The sequence below is a fragment of the Takifugu flavidus genome, chromosome 22 (genome assembly GCF_003711565.1).
Source record: "Takifugu flavidus isolate HTHZ2018 chromosome 22, ASM371156v2, whole genome shotgun sequence".
Lineage (NCBI taxonomy): Eukaryota > Metazoa > Chordata > Actinopteri > Tetraodontiformes > Tetraodontidae > Takifugu > Takifugu flavidus.
In genome coordinates this window covers 4,762,836-4,781,853 of record NC_079541.1, presented here as the reverse complement: position 1 = coordinate 4,781,853, position 19,018 = coordinate 4,762,836, and the positions used below count along the sequence as shown (strand labels likewise).

General features: G+C 47.3%; 3 long non-coding RNA genes across 3 annotated transcripts; all 3 read left to right on the top strand.

Annotated features, from left to right (window-relative positions):
- Positions 1-2,990: 2,990 nt before the first annotated feature.
- Positions 2,991-4,264, top strand: LOC130519429 (uncharacterized). The gene is made up of 3 exons (XR_008948312.1): positions 2,991-3,593; positions 3,685-3,783; positions 3,869-4,264. It is a non-coding gene; the product is annotated as an uncharacterized LOC130519429 (long non-coding RNA).
- Positions 4,265-6,214: 1,950 nt separating this feature from the next.
- Positions 6,215-12,039, top strand: LOC130519523 (uncharacterized). Its single transcript, XR_008948351.1, has 3 exons — positions 6,215-7,088; positions 7,393-7,555; positions 10,636-12,039. It is a non-coding gene; the product is annotated as an uncharacterized LOC130519523 (long non-coding RNA).
- Positions 12,040-14,101: 2,062 nt separating this feature from the next.
- On the top strand, positions 14,102-18,487 carry LOC130519522 (uncharacterized). The gene is made up of 3 exons (XR_008948350.1): positions 14,102-14,655; positions 15,195-15,284; positions 18,387-18,487. It is a non-coding gene; the product is annotated as an uncharacterized LOC130519522 (long non-coding RNA).
- Positions 18,488-19,018: the final 531 nt, after the last annotated feature.

Below are 19,018 nucleotides of genomic sequence, written 5' to 3'. Positions count from 1 at the left end.
AACCTTTGTCCCATTCTGGGGTGATCGAAACACACCGGGTGACCGGATCCAGTCCTGGAGGACAGAAATCCTGGTTGGGCACCCCAAATAATACCCATAATTAAAGCACTGCGCCTGCACAGATGCTGTGCTGATGTGAAAACCTGCCACACAAATGCCGCTTTCATAATTGCCATCCTTGACGACTGACTGATTAGATAAAAATGTGAAATAGGAGACCTTTAATTGCTTTAATTAGTTCTTTATGAACTACCTACAGAATCAAGAATCTCCTGTCTGCATTTCTCCTTCTCTGAACCACTGCTGAAGCCATCACAGGCCTGGTTTGGGGAATGTTCCTCCTCCTGTGCAAGCACCTGTGCCTCTTGATGTGCTGCACAGAATAATGACGAGTGGGCAGGAAAGAGGGCAGGTGGGAGAGCCGGCAGTGGGTCCGCATCTGCGCTTCGTAACTCGTTCTTTTTACCCGTCTCTCTCGTTTTTCTTTCTCTGAGTTGGTGGTTCTGTGAGCACCGGTTCAGGTCCGCAGCGAGATATTTATGGGCATCATTAGACACATCCTGCTTGAGCGAGGTTCACGGCCCAGAGGGATAAACACCGATTCATCTCTCACACACACACACTCGCTTCATTTGAGGCCCTGCAGGCACAGGAACAGGGTGAGCTTCATGGGATTTTGGAGAAGGAGGTGGTTTTCTCTCTCCAGGCCAGGTTTTAAGCAGTCTGGAGCCAAATCATCAGTCCAGTCTGCCTGCGGGGGGGGGGGGGGGCTCTAACATGGGTTTGGTGGTGGGCGTCCTGGAAACTGGAGCGAAGGAAAGAAAAGTGTTTTACAGACACCCACGCATCAGTCGGGGGAGTATATCCAAGGAAGCGATACGGAGGCCGCCTCGTTGCTTTTACACTCAAGGATGGAGACGTGTTCCTGCTCTGGTGGCCATGGCAACAGGCGCCACAGTGCCCCTGAATTGTGGGAAATAACAAATAACACAAATAACAAGAGCAAACAGATGGAAAATTAAACCTAAAATGGGATTTTTCTGAAGGCTGAAACTCTCCCAGTCCAATTATGACCAGGCGAGTCCTGAGCGGGGGTCTGACACATAAAAATTCACACTGGATGTTATAAATAATAGATCACAGTTCCTGCATATGAATGAATGTGAGCCTTCGGATATTCAATATCTTATGGGGACATTTGTTCTGAATAACAGGGAGGGGACCAAAGTATTTCGGCCGACGTTACTTCTATGATCATGTTTTGGACCACCTACAGCAGCACCGACTGCACGAATGTTGCAGAGGACCAGAGAAGCCTGAGAGTCGCAGACAGGAAGATGGATCATCAACACCAGGAAGCTGCTCCTACAGCAGCGAGCGTGTGGTTGTGTCTCCTCTCCCTCCTTCATCCTTGTCCTTCCCCCCTCTCTCCAGAGCCTCTGCACTGCGGAGGAAACCTAAACTGTTCCCAGCTCTCATCGCTCTCACACTCTGACTTCAGCCGGCTCAGACGCATCAGCTGACCTCATTTTTGCGCCCTTGTGGCTGTTTTATTTTATTTTATTTTAGTCAACGCTTGAAAGCAAGTGGTAACAAAAGTAACAGGGAAAGAGCAGAGATGCAAAACAAAAAGGCAGGTTTGTGGAGTCACTCGCATGCATGTGGCATGATGACGATACACGACTGTTCAGGGAAATAACCTGAAATGTCATCGAGTTGGGACGAGAGAACAAAGTCGAATCAACTCCGACCACAAAGACTGCAAAGCGGAATCCCCGAGGTGTGCATGTTTCAATTTACTTACTCATTTAAAACCCACCGAGACATTTTGTGTCTCTGAGCCCAACCCAGAAAAGTTGCAGACTGGAGAAAATCCAAAGCATAGATATAAATCTTTCTTCATTTTCAGTTTACACCCACGTAGGCTAATAACGAAGGGAATTAGCTATTTCTTACAATTCCCTTTAGTAAGCAGCACTGTGCTGCAACACTGCTGAACTGGAATTAACAATAATTTGTGCTTTGCTGCAGAATACCCCCTTTATTTTACAATTATAACTATTAGAAGATGACATTTAAATCAGTGCCAAGAGCCTGGAAGCATCTGGAATCCACACATCTGTTAGAAAGACAGATGTAGCGAGACCGATTTCGAATAGAGAGCAGTCTGTGCTGGCGAGACAGACCCTGCTTTATTCTAAATTTGGCTCGACTTAATCGGTGCGCGTAGAGGCACATTATTAAGTACAGTCCGCCACCTAGTGGTGCTCAATCATATAGGCCGACCATGCATTCTTGGCATTTTTCTTTAAAAAAAGATAAAAATGTATCTGTGCTGAGTTTAATTAGGCGGGGCTGATTAGCATGCTATAGTAGATATTATCTATCATAAGTATTTACAGTAATTAACGATTATAACTGCTTAACCCTTTGGCTTGAATTCAAAAATCAGTCGGAAGTGGCAGGCTTTTAGCAGCGATTCTGCTTTTTAGCTCAGGTTTCTTCATTTCAAGTACGGAGGTGTGCCGTAAGAATTTCCGTTTGTGCCCTCCTAGTTTTTAGAGATTTAATATAGATTGTATTAATTGTGTGAGATTTATTGTAATTTTAGACATGTTTGTGGTCGTCGCAGACAATCAAGAAAGATGTATAATTAGATTTGTACAACGCAACGCCATCTGGACTGAGATGCCATTATTGGAATAGCAATCATGCGCATCCAGTAAGGGTGTACAATATCATGTCAATTTAAAAATATAAAAACAAAACAGGCATTGCAGTGGGCTTGGAGTTGCATGAGCATTAAACTTGGACTGTCAAACCACAGTGGCGCAACTTTTAAGATCTCTTAAACCGTTAAAGAGCAACAACTAATAGGACTATTTTCCCGAGGTTTTGCGCCAGGTGGGCGCGCTGCCCCTACCCATCCGGTAGGGGGCAGCACCACTTCCTGTGGTTTCACCCCGCAAAGGATCATGGGAGTCGCTGCCATTATGTCAAAGCGTTTGTCTCACGTTCTCAGTTGAACTAGTCAGACGTGGCATTGGAGCGCTCAGCTGTTCTCTCCTCGAGTTCATATCTTGTCTTTTGAAGTTGGATACGCTTTTAACTTCTTTTTTTTTTTTTAAACTCAAAGAAACTATACGACAAAGTTTCTGTTTCTTGAGCAAAACCGAAAAACGCCGCGTCATTCGCACAGAGCGAAGCCTTTATACGTTTTTTTTTTTTAAATTATTTTTTAAAAACAACCTTAAAAACCTTTTTGATCAAATAATGTGTTTGGAGAGATCAAAATACGAAAAGCAGTTGTCTTTCCGGTTAAGAATGAAGTGGAACCCGTTCTGCGACCACGCGCCAGAAGACGTCGGCCTAAAACCTGAGCGATCAAACATGGGGAAAGTGGCCACCCGGCGATACCTCCGGCAGAAACAACGGCGAGCACGACTAACCAAAGTCCCCCGAACCATCCCGGAGACGACAAAGGAAGCTTTGAGGCAGCCGTCGGATCGATCGCCGAGGGAGGCCCGCGGATACACCCGCCATCCCGGAGCAATGGCGCCGCCAAACACTACGCAATACTTGATGGACATTGTGTACGAAGCCGTGAATATGGACGCGCAGTCCAACCCAGAGGGTCTGTACACCGCATTTGACTCTTGTTCTGAAAGATGTCTCTATTTCCAGCAGAAAGACTTTGAGGAACTCTTCTCTGCCAACCAGCAATTACTGGACTGAGAGTTTGACCCCGCTCTGCTTTCCTTGACTTTTAACAATAAGAGCAAGGTGTGACTTCATGTTGTATTCATGTCGCTCCTGTCACATGACCTGTGTTGAGTCGCTTGATTCATGGTTGGGTTTTTTCGTTCAGCAGCGGCGCACTGGACGGTGCCCGCCCGCCCCCTAGGGTGCGCCCCTGAGCTCTTCATGGCGCCGCCCTGAGGAGCGAAACAAGCGCAGCTCAGCTCAGCTCCGGCCTGGAGTCCAGGTAAATCCGGGCAGGTATGACTGTTGCACTGCATTGTGGTTGACAGAGGTTCAGTGGGATGCAATGTGGGACGTTTGCGCAGTCACTGTTGTCTGAGCGTTTTCCAGGTCTCAGCACAGCGGACAGTGGAGGAGCGGGGGCCCCTGGAGCTCTGGTCCGCCGCTGACACGAGGTGATTCATGTTTTAACGGACGAACTGCGGAGTTCAGGTGTAAATGCAGATGTTAAAACCTTGAAAATGTGACACCCTCCCGCTCAATAAAAGTACTTCTGTGATAACTTGGTTTCTGTGTATTTTTACTCGTGTGGTGTGAATAATCGTGTTTTAAAATGCGGGCATCCGACCTTTATTTTTATTTTAATCAGAATTTTACATGTGGCAAAATTGTACATATCGGTGTACATTTAAGAGCTCAACATGTGTGTTTAAGGTGTTTCAACCACTTTGCGTAAGCAACATTGACTACAGAAACGAGTAACTTCCTGTCATTTAAACGCAATTACTATGACATTCGAATTGAAACGGATACAAACGTAAAGCTTCCCATTAATCGGCTCCAACGTTCACACTGCCAGTTAATTTTAATGTAAATTAAACTGCGGCCTGGCTCCATTTGTAATACATAGACCTGCCACACGGTGGCAGCAGTCACCATGGCGACTGAGGATGAAAGTCACGTGACTGGGCGGGTGCGGAGACGCTGTGCCGTTCATCTCTGCTCTCCTTTTGGGGGCTCATTTTGCTTTTATAGAGGGGTGGGGATTGATGATGGGGGCTAAAGAAGACCAACTGGCATGGAAAAAACAACCCAGACATAAATGTGTGTCGCTCTTTGAGACCTTTGGAAGAACTATTGACTGCAAATGAGTGAACGTTGGCCGAATGTTCCACATCTATGTAAGAAGGAAAAATCAGACGGAGCTTCAAAGCAGTTGCAGCCTCTCTGCTGCCGCTTGATTCAAAGGCTGACAGCTTTTTTCAGAAATGGCCACGGCCGTCGCTGTGGAGTGACTCGCCGGCCCCCCGGCCTCCTATTGCTGCTGGGCCCCTGCCCTTTGTCTGCTGCATGGATTCACTACCTGTCACTTTGAAAAGCTCCCTCTGTGGTCTGACCGTCAGCAATTACCCACAAAGGGGGTCCGATTGTGGACAGACTGGCCAGGGCTGCTGCCGGCTGATTTATGGGTGGCCCTCTGGTCGGCGACACCATCGATCTGCTTGTGATTGTCGCCATGTTGAGTTCACGCCCAGCTGTGAGCTCATCATTTGCCAATAATTTACGCTCTGAAAATTCACAACAGTTCATTTAACAATCTAGCAATTCAGACGTCAAAGAGTTTCATATATCAAAATTCCAACATCTGGTATTCTGGGTCCACTGACTCGCCTCTAAAGGAGTGAAATCTCCCCACAGACTTCTTATCTCATTGTTTGCTCCTGAAAGGCAGCCATTTTGCAGCTGTTGTCCATCGCTGCCCCTCACAGATCACCTCTGAGGGGGGACTTTGGCCACTTGGCGACGCGTGAAAAGGCGGGTCACTCAGATGTGAACATGGCCTCCTTTAATTGGAGCTGATAAAATAATGAGTGTGAATATAAGTCAGCCTCAAAGTGTGAAAACATGTCAGGGATAAATGTCAGATGTGCTGTATGTGTGTGGGGAGGATTTAAGGGATAATCTTCACCTCGGACTGCTCTGCACCCCTTACCAAGGCAAAAAAAAAAAAAAAAAAGCCATACTGAGCTGACAGCTGCTGATGGCTATCTGACTAAACTCCCCATCAACCCTGGAAAAATATCCGATTAGGAAAGTCCCTCACGTGAAGCAAAACAGAGCAAATGGCAACAATTTGGACTGGCTTCCGCGACGAGGAATCTGAAAAGAGGTCGTTTGTGGGGAAACATTACAGCATGTTTTTCCTCCACTGATGGCTGGAACTTCAAAGCGGGACCGGGAAGTGTTGGGGCTGGGATAAGTGAGTAATCAGTTTGCAGAATGATTAGAATTAAGAGCATATCCTTGTCATGCATGCTTTGGTGAAAATGGGCGTCAATAGGCTTAAAGTCTTAAAAACCCTAATTTAAATATCTTTGGCTTAGGGAAGGCGCTGACCACAGAATGCAGAAGCATTTAGGGACATTAGCTGGCTTCTTTAAAAAGAAAACTCCACACGTTTGCCTCCTGCAGTGTGAATAAGCCGCTTTGACACTGTAGATGGCAGCAGAACGGTGGTCATGACAGCCATTTTGAAGCAGGAGAACAGGATTTGTGCGTGTGTTGGGTTCTTTTTTAACGCTAACGCCGGCCAACACGCCCTGGTTCAAACCTGAAAGCAGCACTGGAGACAGCAGCTCTGCAGAAATGAGGCCGGAGCCTCGTGAGTAGTGCCCCCTGCTGTCCGGCCCCAGTACAGACACCAGCCGCTCCGTCCAATCGTTAAACACTTTGTTTCCCGCCACGTTTGCCAAATTTGCTCTCTTTTATGTCACGTTAGAGATGCGGCAGAAGGTCCTTTTTCCATAATCCGAGGTGTCTCTATTTGCGTCCCTGATTCTGGTCCGGGAATCAAGAAGGCCTGCTGTTTGTTTATTGCCAGCTGATATCAATTTCCGCCCATTTATTGGGCTAATTTTTCCAGTTTCCCTTCCCCATCCATCTCCCGGTGTTTGTGTGGGTCATTAAAAGACGAAAGAGTCCTTCCCAGACCCGTTCGCTCCGTCCCTCAGAGGTTTCCCTGACAACCCAAATAGACAAAACAGTGTCCAGGGGTCAACCGCAAAGTTTGGAATGCAATTACACCTTCAGGCAGCACCAAGGAAAGTGGGACAAGGAGAACTGGCCATCGCCTTGATCTCACGCGCCCGTTGGGAATGAGCCCCTCTGCTTTTCCGGCTCATTAGTCAAAACAGTCTGAGACGGCGAGGAGCTGCTTGTGCCACGTCTATTTCTGTCCTCATCCCGCCATCTCGCCTCACCTCTCCGCGGGGACCGAGCAGAGGGTTTTCATGGCCGTTGACCCAGCAGTTTCAGGGATAACGGGCATGCGGCGGCCGGAGACGCGCATTGCGGCTCTCTAACGGGGACAAGGACATGTGACAGCGGTAATGGAGCCGAGGCCTGATTCAATCGTACCGCTATACAGGAACACACACACACACACACACACACACCACACACACACACATTACAAACAGAGTGTTTCTTCTCAGAGTGTTTGCAGGCTTGATAATGAAAAAAGTTGGAGAGAATTCTTCCAATTTCTTTGCTTTCCTATCTAAACTATGATTTCAGCTCGGAGCACTTTGTAAACACAAGCAGCTGTCATCTTTTCAGCGCCGCTAGCTTGCATTCAGAAATGGCAGGTGTGAGTCATCTGTTCTAACTCACTCTTTCTCACACACACAGGTTTTTCACGTCAGACCCGACGTGCAGGCTCTGGAGGCTGGAGTTTGGTGGACGATAGCTCGTCCACGGGAGCGTCAAAGTTTGACTCACCGACACGTTCAATGCAAATTCGAGCATCGGCCTCAGCGATTCTAGGGGCAGCCTATTAGCAGATGCACGAGCGGTGAGTGCCGGCAGCTATTGATAGCTTATTTACAGGAAAGCTAACTTCCCACGTGGGCACGGTCACCATTTTGTCAGTCTGACTGAGCCTGGGCGAGCCTCTGCGCCCCCGTCACCGCAGAGGTAGCCGCAGCTGTTGTCATTGTGATATTGTCGAGGGCAGCGCGGCGTAAACAACAGATGGTTGAATTAGTACCAGCGCGGCGCCTCGACCTCGACCATTCAGTGTTGGTCTCAGGCCCGAGCACCAGGGCTCGCTACGGGAGCCGCGGACCTTAATAAAATCAGCTTCCCTGCAGGCGCAGGTGTTTTCTGTGGGCTCGTGGGTTCACAGCGTAGCGTCGGGATTATGATGTGTGCCTTTAAAACCTCTCTACTAGATCCGATAAACTCCCTCGTAAGATCAGGTTTTATACTGAAGAGACGACCCCGGTGTCTTTATGGCGCTCGTATACTTTCCCGCGTCATGGCAGCCATAAAGGTTTCAGTGTGGATCTGGTTACGCATTTTTGGAGCTCAGAAGGTGAAAATTTAGATGCCGCTGAAGTCGACCCCCTTTGTTGGAAGAGGTTTGTGATATTATGACGGCGTTAACCTGCCAGCTCGTCAAAGGAACTGAAGGTTCTAACAGGGACTTAACCATAAATAATAGTTAATGGCATAAATGAAATGATCACCTCCCGATTGGGTTTTCCTGCCCCAAAATATGATTGAATTGGTGCTCATTCTAAACTCATTTAGACATTTCTTTGGACTATTTTCGAGGCATTTTGTGGACGGTCTAAATCATTCGGATGATTCATTTTATGGCCCTGCAAGAAGAGGTTCAGAGAGCTACGCTTGAGCTACTTTCTGGCCGATTTAGAAGCGTTACATCACCCTAATGTGGCACGTAGTTTATTTCCTGTTTTCTAAACGGCTGAATTCCCCTGAAGCTTTGCCAGAATGATTTTCCTGTCCTTTCCTTCCTTGAATGAATTGATTAGAAATCCACCGCAGGTGAAACTGATCGATACTCTCTGAAACGCCTGTTCGGCTTCGCATTCGGACCCGATCCGTCTGCAGGAGGTTCCCGAGCTCGGTTGTGTGGCTGCACGAAACGAGGTGTAATAAACCCGAGTCGATACAGGCCTGTGAGTTTTGGCAGGAGCTAAATAAGATGGAGGTGGATCGATGCGATGACAGCGCCAAGGACGGCGTGAGCCCGCTGCTCCCACCCGTCACCTGCTGCTGGACACAACGCCTGTCAGCCATTTGTCACCCAGTGCACACATCCGGGGACAGGGTGTGTACGGGTGCTTTGTGTGTGAAGCTTGCGCACACACGGCCACACAATGGCGACGCGCACACGTGTGCGGATGCGACGTCAGCCAAACGCATGTCATCCATGCCTGAAAATATATTGGGATGCGTCCAGATGATGTCAGAGACGACAGGAATAACGCAGCGTGCAGCCCTGGACAGAGATGTCCAAAGCCGTGGGGACTAAAGCCGAGGGATCGGTCATCACGGCCAGCGCGGGGAGTAGACAGAGAAAATTGATTTTCTTTTTCTGAATCCTCGAAGGATGACTCACTCCGTCTCAGTGCCTTAAAATGATGTGTGAAGGGGGGTGGGCTGGTGAGGGTGGGCTGGTGAGGGTGGGGGGTGACACGGCAGAGCAGACGAAGACAAATAATCCCCCCCCGGGAGAGCTTGGGGTGAATTTGGGGCATCGTCGGTTTATATTTGCGGGGCCTTCACCTGAAAACGATCCCCCCCCCCGATGCCTCGTGGCTCGTGGTGCCTCCGTCATGCTAAACGGAGCCCAAGCCTGGACAGAACCGTCGCGAAGTCCTGGGGCGGGCCTCCGAGTCGTCACGACCTGGCGCTCCTTCTGCGGCCTGTCAGGAGCAGCTCCTCTGGCTTAAATTACGAGGAGTTTATTTGGTGCATCCTCCTGGTGTTTAGCATTGGATCAGCTTGGATTATACAGCGCCTCTTTTAGTTACGAGCACCGGAACCTGGTGAGAACTGGGCTTATAAACCCCCTTTGATTCAACACCAGGCGGCTTTGATTAGAAAAAGGCAGATTTGAGAGTTTTTAGAGCATCGCGACACTTTGCTGCCCTCACCAAAGTGTTCCTGGTGATATCCACTGCCCTTAATTATGCAAATGATATGCCTCTCTAGATGATCATAAACAACCAGCCCCTCCACCCGTCCCTTTGTTTGTGCAGCTAAAGCGACTATGATTACCCTTGGAGGTGCCGGCAGGACTTTAATTGAATGTCACACCTCATTTCTCCCTCCACGTTTGCAAAAAGGTCAGTTTTTAAGCGCATAAATCACGTGCCCCTGTGCCAACCTTCCCCGACTCGGAAGTACACAGATATTGACACTTGGCCCCCCACCGTGTTCCCCATCAAGTCTATTCCTGTAGCTGCCTCTGCCAGTACGTTCAGCCAGCCGCCCAGTCTGTTTGTTCCACTTCCATTTCCAGGCAGAGCAAACACTCCTCTCTTTCCTTCCATTTTTCCCCTCATTTGTCTGTCAGTGTAATTGCACCTCTTCCAGGAATAGAAAGGAGTTGCGGCAGTCTGTCAAGAAGCCTGCAGTTAAAACATCCTTGCGACAGAGTTTTTCACACCTCAGCGGCGTCACCCCTCTCTTCTTCTGCGCTCCCGAGGTCGCGAGGTCGGCAGCTGAGGAGCCGGGCCGACCTTTGCACCCGGCGTTGACGCACGTCTCAGGTGGCGGCTGCCTCCATCCTTCGCCTAACTATGTCACGTCCTCCTCTTCTTCAGCCCATCATCACAGGGACAGGGTCCATGATTCTATCGAAGAAGAAGCCACCCAGTGGAGATTTTCCGTGTTGAAATGTGAAATGAAGCATTTCAGCTGGTTATTTGGTCAGTTTAACAGCGGTGAAGCAGGAGAGAACCGGTGGGACTCTAATTAAAGTCCCGCTGTCGCTCCTGTCGTTTCTTCCCAGCTTTGGTTGTGGAATCTCCTCCCGGCGGCTGCAGGAGCAGCCTTGAAAGTGTTTCAAAGAGCCGACTCGTCCATCATCCGCATCCTCCTGTTCTGTGTCCTTTTTAGGGAACTGTTCCTCCCGCCTGGCCTCCCCGCTCCTGCAGCCCCCGCACCGGCGACAGATCCGCCATGCGTTTGGGGGTCGTCTCGCCGCTCCATTCCTGCGAGTGTGCGATATCTCACGATGACAGCAAAGGAATAAACACTGGACTCGGAGCTGATCTGATTCTGTCCTCGCGGTGAAAAATGAAAGCAAGATTTCCTTTTTAATTCCGTTTAAAAAGTGTCGAGATTTGGCTCAATCTGCAAGATGCACAAGCGAGTTTTAATGTGTCATAAGGGCCCCCCCGTTTTGGCTAATTAATGTTGTCATCGCACCTTTCATCCAAATATGTATTTTCACTCCGGGGCTTTTTTCCCTGTTTATTTCTGTCCTCCTGTTTACTCAGTGCATCAGCTTCACTGCCAACTTGCAGCACTGCAGGCAACACAGTGTTTATCACTTTGCAGAAGGAAGTAATGACTTGCCTCAGGTGACACTGGTCTAATTCGCCGGGCGCGCGGCGGAGATTCTCAAACGGCAAAATGCAGGCGTGACGTGCACTAAGGTGGAGATGGTGCGCACCGGGTCTTCATTCGCCTGCAAGTGATCTCATCTCTGTCATTAGCCAATCTTTCGAGGTCTGCCTTCCAGTCAGCCTCGCTGCTAAAATGCTAATGAGGCCTGTGTGCTGCAATTACATAACGTGCACAAGTGCAGACGTGCGCAGGACTCTCTGTCACCCATTAGGGGAGCATTAACGGCCACCCCTGCTGCGCCTGGTTTAAGTCAACGAGTAGACTGCATCCTGTATTAATATGAGATATTATGTTAGGCAAATTAAACGCAATTAAGTGCTTTCGCTTCGGCCGTGGACGCCGACAGCAGCCATTTTAGCTCTGTGTTCCCGAGGTGGAAATCTTTTAATAAAATCAGGATATATATAGGCTAACTTCATTTTTTTAGTGGTGGGACGTGCCGAATCAACAGCTGCGACGTTTTCACTGGGCTATTTTAGTCGTCTGTAGTTTCAAGGTTCTGTTGCGTCCCGCAAATATTTAATATTCATTTCAATTATGCGTTTCAGACCTCTTAAAGGACGTGCAGGTGTAAATGTCCTGCAAATCAGCTATGTTAAATGCAAACGAGCAATAGTGTGCAAGTGCAAACGCTGATCCGAGAGGTGCTAAAAACAATCTGTTTGAAACGCGACAGCGTGGTGGGGCGAGCTCAGAGAGCACGTGTGGACGTGACGTAGCTCAAACCTGCCGCTTGGTGCAGTTGCAGACAGGTGTGTGCATGGAGTTTAATGCAAGGTGGGAGAGGTGCCGCTGCCAGGTGGCGCCCTGCAGGGATGCGCGTGTGCAGTTTGCACGAATGACAACAAAGAGGCCGCACAGCCAAAAAATAAAATAAAATAATTCTGCTGACCTGTGAGGAAAATCAATGTCACGTGGCTCTCCAGCTCCTGAAGGTGGTCTCCGCATGGCCAGAGGGGGGCGCTCTGACTCAGCTGACGCTCTCTCACCTGTTTCTCCTCACTCTCTACCACTCCCACCCCCCCCCCACACACACACCCATGGCTGCCTCTTCTGTCCTCCCGTGCTTCACCCTGATTCCCCTGTCCTGTTGACAGAAACTGAGCGGCACACCATCTGCCCCGGCATGTTGGGGAGGGGGGTTATCAGGCCTGCTCTTGGCATACACTGTGTCCTCCCACTCACTCACTCACTCACTTGGACACACACACACACACACACACACATGAAATAAGCGGGCATATGTGTGTGTGTCATGTCAGTGGTTACAAGGTGAGTCCTCTCATTTAAAAAAAGATGTGGAGGTAAGAGGATGGGGGGGTGGGGGGGGGTGAAGACACAGGGATGAGAGTTGGTTAATTCTGTCTGAGCTGGAAGCCTGAAGCCCCCGAGTCAGAACACGGGGGCTTGTCTCTTCCAGTTCCAGAGAATGCAGTGAAATGCCCTGTGGAGGAGACGCAGCCCAAAGAAAGTCAGTATGAGCTGCATTCACATGTTTGCACCGGGGCGGGGGCACTTTGTGGGTTTTTAAAAAAAAAAGTGGACCCAAATATTATTTGGTGGTCGGGAGTTGGACGCATGTGTGGTGGGAGGATGACCATGGACCAGCTCTGATTTGAGTCAGCATCCCCCCAACACACACACACACACACACACACACCACACACACACACACACACACACGCATGCATGCAGAGCCTACACACAGGACTATTTTTAGACACTGTCACACTCCTCACCCTGTGCTCCATCCCCCACCTCACTCAAGTCACACACACATGCTTCCACAAGGATGAAGAGCAATTCATCAAGATTTTTTCTTCTTCTTCTTTTTCTTCTTCATCGCATCACCACAGGAATTTGGGTTTGGGAACACACGGGTTGAAGGGAAGGGTGCGATGAAAGAGGACAGATTAGCAAACACACGCATGTTCCTTTTCCTCATTAGCCTCTGCAGGTTTGTTTCTTTTACTCGGCTTCCCTTCTCTCATCTCTCCTCATCCTCCTCTCTTGAACTTCATCTCTCAGTTCCTCCCTTCCTCTCTCTTTCCTCCGCTGTGTCTCTTGACACATCCTCCCCCTTCTTCTCCTCCTCCTCCTCGTTCCTCCAGCTCTGTCGACAGATTCTGTCCCTGCGCGAGTTGGCTAATCACAATCCGCGACAGGTGCACTTTGATAATGCAAAATGAAGTGTTTCAGCATTTTAAGGACACTCTGCTGTCTCATTTAGCTCGACGCTAATCAAAGCTGCAAGATGCTGCATCCGAAAGCCTCAACTGAATGTTTTACAAGCACATTTAAATATGAGACGGCAACATTTTTTAACGCCTGAAAATGGTGTCAGGAATCAGCTGCACAAACCAAAATAGGTCGATTCTTCCCAGATATTCATACGTGTGCATTCTGGAGGGCACTTTATTGTTCCAAACATGGCAGCTGGAATGGTGGCCAATAACAGCCCCCAGATAATCAATGACAACATCTCTGCATGGCCCATCACCTCCTGGGCTATTCTTCTTGTTAGCTTAACGGATTTTGCCGCTCACCCTTATTTAGTTTTGCACACAACGGCAGCCTGTTTTCACCTGTATTGATCACCTGGTCTGAAAAGCAAATCCACCACTAATGAAAATCCCCCTCGAGGGTAATTCGGTTTGAACAGTAAATGAGGTTATTTTTATTTTGGTCATACAACCCCATTTTTTTCATGTAACAACGGGTCTCTGTGATCAATAGTTTTATTTCTTGGGAGCCATCGGGATGGTTTAAATTAACTCCAGCTTTATTGACTGGTTGGTCACATGGTCACGCTTGTGAGACTTACACGTAGGCTGCTTCCCTCAGTTTGGACTGAAAATCTATCATCAAAAGACTCATGGATTCATGAAGCAACCATACTGCTGCTATTTTTAAATAAAAATATCATGGAAACCTTTTTAAAAAAAGTGTTTTTATTTATTTCAACTGAATGCAGTTAGCTATCAATTAGGACAGTGTTCCAGGCAACAATCTGCTCCTGCAAAATACACAAACGTTATCTTAATATATAGAACGATATGACATTAAATTCTAAAATATTAACAAAGTTGTATCCGTTTAACAACACGGAATCTGCAATTACTTGCGCAGCTAACCGGAAATGTAACATCTGGCTAATTAGTCATTAACTTTACACATTTTTATATGATTTCTGCAAGTATATTTATACTACTTTATGAGTATAATTAGGCTTAAAAAGAGTAGTAATTACTCGGACACGGATTATAAGCGGAATCTCATTTCGTTACATCAACAAATGCTAACAGATGAATGCTAGTTTAGCATTAGCGACGTCCGTAAACAGCAGCTAATTGGCGTTCAGGTGTGACGCAATTTCCACATGTTGGAAACATATCACAACAAATGCTGCGTCATTTATAGTATGCAATCCTTGAATCCATATTCATAGAAGGTATGCACGACAACGAGTACCTTTTCTAATGCAGGGGATATGCTAATCATATAAAGGTAACCACAGGTCGACTTTTCAAATTTTAATCTATTACGGTGCAGGAAACTTGGGTCGGGGCAGCAGTCAGAGCAGCGGGGCCTCTGCTGAGTGCAATCGGCTTTCACTTTTAGTGATTACAAGTGCGTTATATTTAAGCTGCACATGCTTGTGAAACGGCGCTGCTACTGTAAAGTAGCGGCAGCTTTTTCCCCCGGGCCCCTACTCGAGGGCCACTTCACCCGCAGCACCGTATGCGCTGCAGGGCTTTAAAAGTTTGCAAAGTTTCAGCAGAGCAAAAGCCATTTATATCTAGAATTCAGCGTTCTAATGTGCATGTTTGAATCCAGGGAACGAGGCTCACACAATGAGTGATTCTGCTGTATCCAGGAGCTCTTTGTGCTTGTCTTTCTGACTGTATCACTTTGGTGTGACTTTGTTTGTTTTTCCATTACATGGGTGTTGTCTTTATGATCGCCTCAGGGCAAATGTCTATTTAGTTGCGTGGCTTTTGTTTTGTTGCCCATCCCAAGTTGATTGATCTTTCTTTTTTGTGCAGAGGAGCGAGTGGATGAACAAGAACCTGTTTTATTGACAATCTCCTCACCTTGGATATTGTATCCATTAGAAGAACACAAATGTTGCTCAAGTAAGTGTTGCTTTATTCTGGTTGACTTTACGTCAACATTTTATGTTGCTTTGGCTCATTTCATGCTTCCCAAACACCTTGCACCTCTGTTTTTTATTAAACTTTTAGTCATTCTGGTTATCAGACTACATTTATGTGATGCAGACATGCATGGACTGTGAGGATTTGGCAGGTTTTGGGGACTTTCTCCTGCCCCACATTTCCTCACAAGCTCGATATTACTACAAGAAAGGTCGATGTGATTGATAGTCGTGCACATCACCGTGAGTAGATGTTGTTTCCTCCCATTGGTGACTGGTATCATTCCAGACAGGGCAGGATAGGAGCTCCATTTTGGCTTTTTTAGGCGTGTTGTTTCAGGCTTAACATTGGAAGTCCTTGTTGTCATGGCGCCAAACCAACATGGGTGTCTTCAGAAAGGCAGGTGTTGAGAGTTAAACCCTGCTTAAACGGTGCAGGAATCTGCTCTGGTTAAACGACGCTCGTATGATCACACTAATATTGATGCAAATTTCTTCGTAATATTTGCGTTGATTATGAAATTATGGTAATACCGGTGTTGATTTTCAATAAAACCCCTGTTTTAATTAACTTGGGGACTGTAGTGTGTGTATGTAGGCTGTTGGCAAGATTTAACTGTTGTGTGTCTCCACACACACACACACACACGCACACACACACACACATAGCGACATCCTTAGAGAGTCAGTTCTAAGTTTGGGGACTGCTAAGTCTTGCTCAGAAACCCAATACCCCTCATTGTCCCCAGGACACAACCACTTCACATATGACATTTGAAGGAGGGCTGGCAGTATTCTGTGGAGACATTAGCAACATTGTGCCAGTGAACAAGCATAGATTACACACTTCTGTGTCTATTTATTACAGCTTTAGTAAAGAGCCAAAGCGGCAACTGTGCTCGGTGCTTGTACCTTCAAGTCCTCTCCAAATACTTTGTGTTCTGGGTAAATTAAGACGTTGGAGGGTATATTTATGCTAGGAAATAAACGCTTCGATTGATTTTAAAGTCAGTGTTACGCATTGATTGACAGTCTGACCCCTGGAATTATTCATTGGAATATCTAAAGTGGCTACTATAGAGTGTCTAGCCATTAAATGTCTTCATCTTTTGTTTTTTGTTTTTTTATATAGAAGCATTCGGTGACACCTAGAGCACCTCCGATTTATCTCTACTGCGAAAAAATGGCGCTAAATGACATACTGATTAATCTGGAGGTCAAGGGGTCTCCGGAGTTGGTCAGTTGCACGATGTGTTCATGGGAATTTGAACTTCCAGGAATTAGACATTGACACTGAGGTGTTGGCTGCTTGGGTGTCCCAAGGAAATTCAACAGGTCCCTCCTAAATATAATGTTCATCATCTTTAGTAAAGATGTTTTATAATATTGTTGAATGAATTCTTTAATCACACCTGACTGAATTGAATCTGCTGGGTAAGCCCCTTTATATTTGCTGTGCTAACATTATTACTAAGGACTTCGACAGCTCTCTGTGGTCCCTGCTAATCTGTTTACTCGCCCAACCACCCTGCCAGGGTTCCTTCTTAGATTGCGGCCGCATCTTCAAGCTGAATTAAACCGAAAGCTAAAATATTTTGCTATTTAGATTCATAGCGATGGAAATGTGTTGCTTTCGTCATTGCCGCGCGACCATTCAGTATATCGTGCGTCCTCGGGAAACAGTACTCGGGTCCCGGGACCTCAAGGGGGACACGGGTGGCATGACTGAAATAACAAATGCCTTTTGTGATGCTGTAGTCTGAGACTCAAAGGTCACATCGGCGAACTTTCAGCTCTGCAAACGCTGGGGTTTGAAGACATTGAGACGATACATGTATGCTAATTCGGGCAAATTGGTTATTAGAACAGGAAGTCTCTGGGGGGGGGTTGGTTGTCTCTTTGCATCATGACAGTGTTGTTTGTTAGCGTGCCGTTGTGAGAATTGGGGAGTCTCGGTAAACACACTTCTGTCTGCTTCTTGGCCCTGATGCCAAAATGAATAAACATGAGCGCCACTTTGAAACAAAGGGCAGCGGTTGTACACTGGATCAGCTCTTTGCGGCGTCCCGGCAAAGTCGGCCAAGCTTTTCCCACCGGTGCTTCTGTGACCGCAACTCTTTCCCATCTATTCTTACATTTTTCCACAAAAAAAAAAGCTTAAAAAAACACTGTGCTTTGCTAACTTAACGTTGTGCAGTGGTCAGCACAGCCGTGTCCGAGGTTCTGGGGTTGATTCTGGGCCCAGTGTTTTGCAGGTTCTCCTTGTTTGTTTTCTCCAGATCCTCCCACAGCCCAAAATCGGGTGACCCGCATTTTTACATTGGATCAAATCACGTCTTTAAGGTCGTTTCTTGTCCCTTTAAAAGCTAATATGTAGATGACAGATATAACTTTGCGTGTAACCATTCTTTACTGCCGCCTGCTGGCCTGGCATGCACAGTACAGCCTCTCAGTGGTTCTTGTGCTCGGAGAACATTTGCCATACGTGGCTTTAGGAGCTGTTTGACAACGAATTCTGAAAAGTTGTTGTGTAAAAGGGCCCTGAGAGTCGAAAGGGGTCGTTAGAAATGGAGGCCTGTTGTTCAGCTATTGACCGAAGCACCCTTGGATCTAATTTTACACCGGCCACAAAAGAAATGTGTACAAAGATCCTCGCGCGTGCTCCGTCTGATTAAATGTTTGCTCGACGCAGCGAGGCTGTAATCACCCGTCAGTTTGTGTTTACAGCACAGGCTGAAAGCAGGGGGAAAAGAAAACCCTGTTGAATGATAATTTGTGACATACTTGGGCGTACGAGGCTGTCAGTCAGTGCCTCGCGGCCCACAGTGCGTTTACCATGGAAACAAGGCAGGTTTTTTTTCTGAATGGTAAACTACAGCAATTTCTTCTGATGCAATATTTCTATTTTTGCCCGTTGTTGGCAATCCATGTTTTTATTGACGTCAGAGGGCAAAATTTCATCCCAGCCGCTTTATATTAGAATCTAGAAGATTCAATTTGCCTCCGGGGATGTTTCCTCTCCTGACGACATTTACATCACCTGCGTTGCCGGTTTTAATAATTGTTGATGTTTATCTACCAGGTTTCTAGTTGGTGTGGAATGAAAAACAAGGAGAAACGCACGTCAATAAGAATCCCACAACACAGCAGCTTAATAAACATTCTCCATGCTTTCGTACCGCCTCCTGTCTGTCAGCGTCTTCTATGAATTTCCAATGCAGCGTGCTTCCCATGGAGGTGGGGGGGGGGGGGGGGGGGGGGGGGGGGCGCGTGTTTGCTGAAACTCATCAATGACAGCAGGATAAACGCCGTGAAAGGGAAACAGATCAACACTGCTATTTTTTCCTCTGCGAGGGACCATCAGCTGAATGTGCAGCGTTTAAATGCAGCTAAAACCCGCCAATCTTCCCTCTGACGAGAGAAAAAAGTGGGGCGGACGCTTTAAAAGGAGCCCTTTTCAAAGCCAAGTGCGTAATTGAGTGACGCCAGCACAGCCTGAAAAAAAAGATTTTATTCGCCAAGGTAGCGTCTTTTCATCAAGGAGGCGCAGTAGCAGCCTGCCCTCCGGAGAGAGGGAAACTTTCCACTGTCTTTATCTGGAAAATGGCTTTTCATCCCGCTCCTTAATGCCAGGGTCAGCACAAAGAATACAGTAAAAGCAACAACCTTGATGGATAGCATTCAGCCTTATTGTCCCCGACAAGCACATAAAGC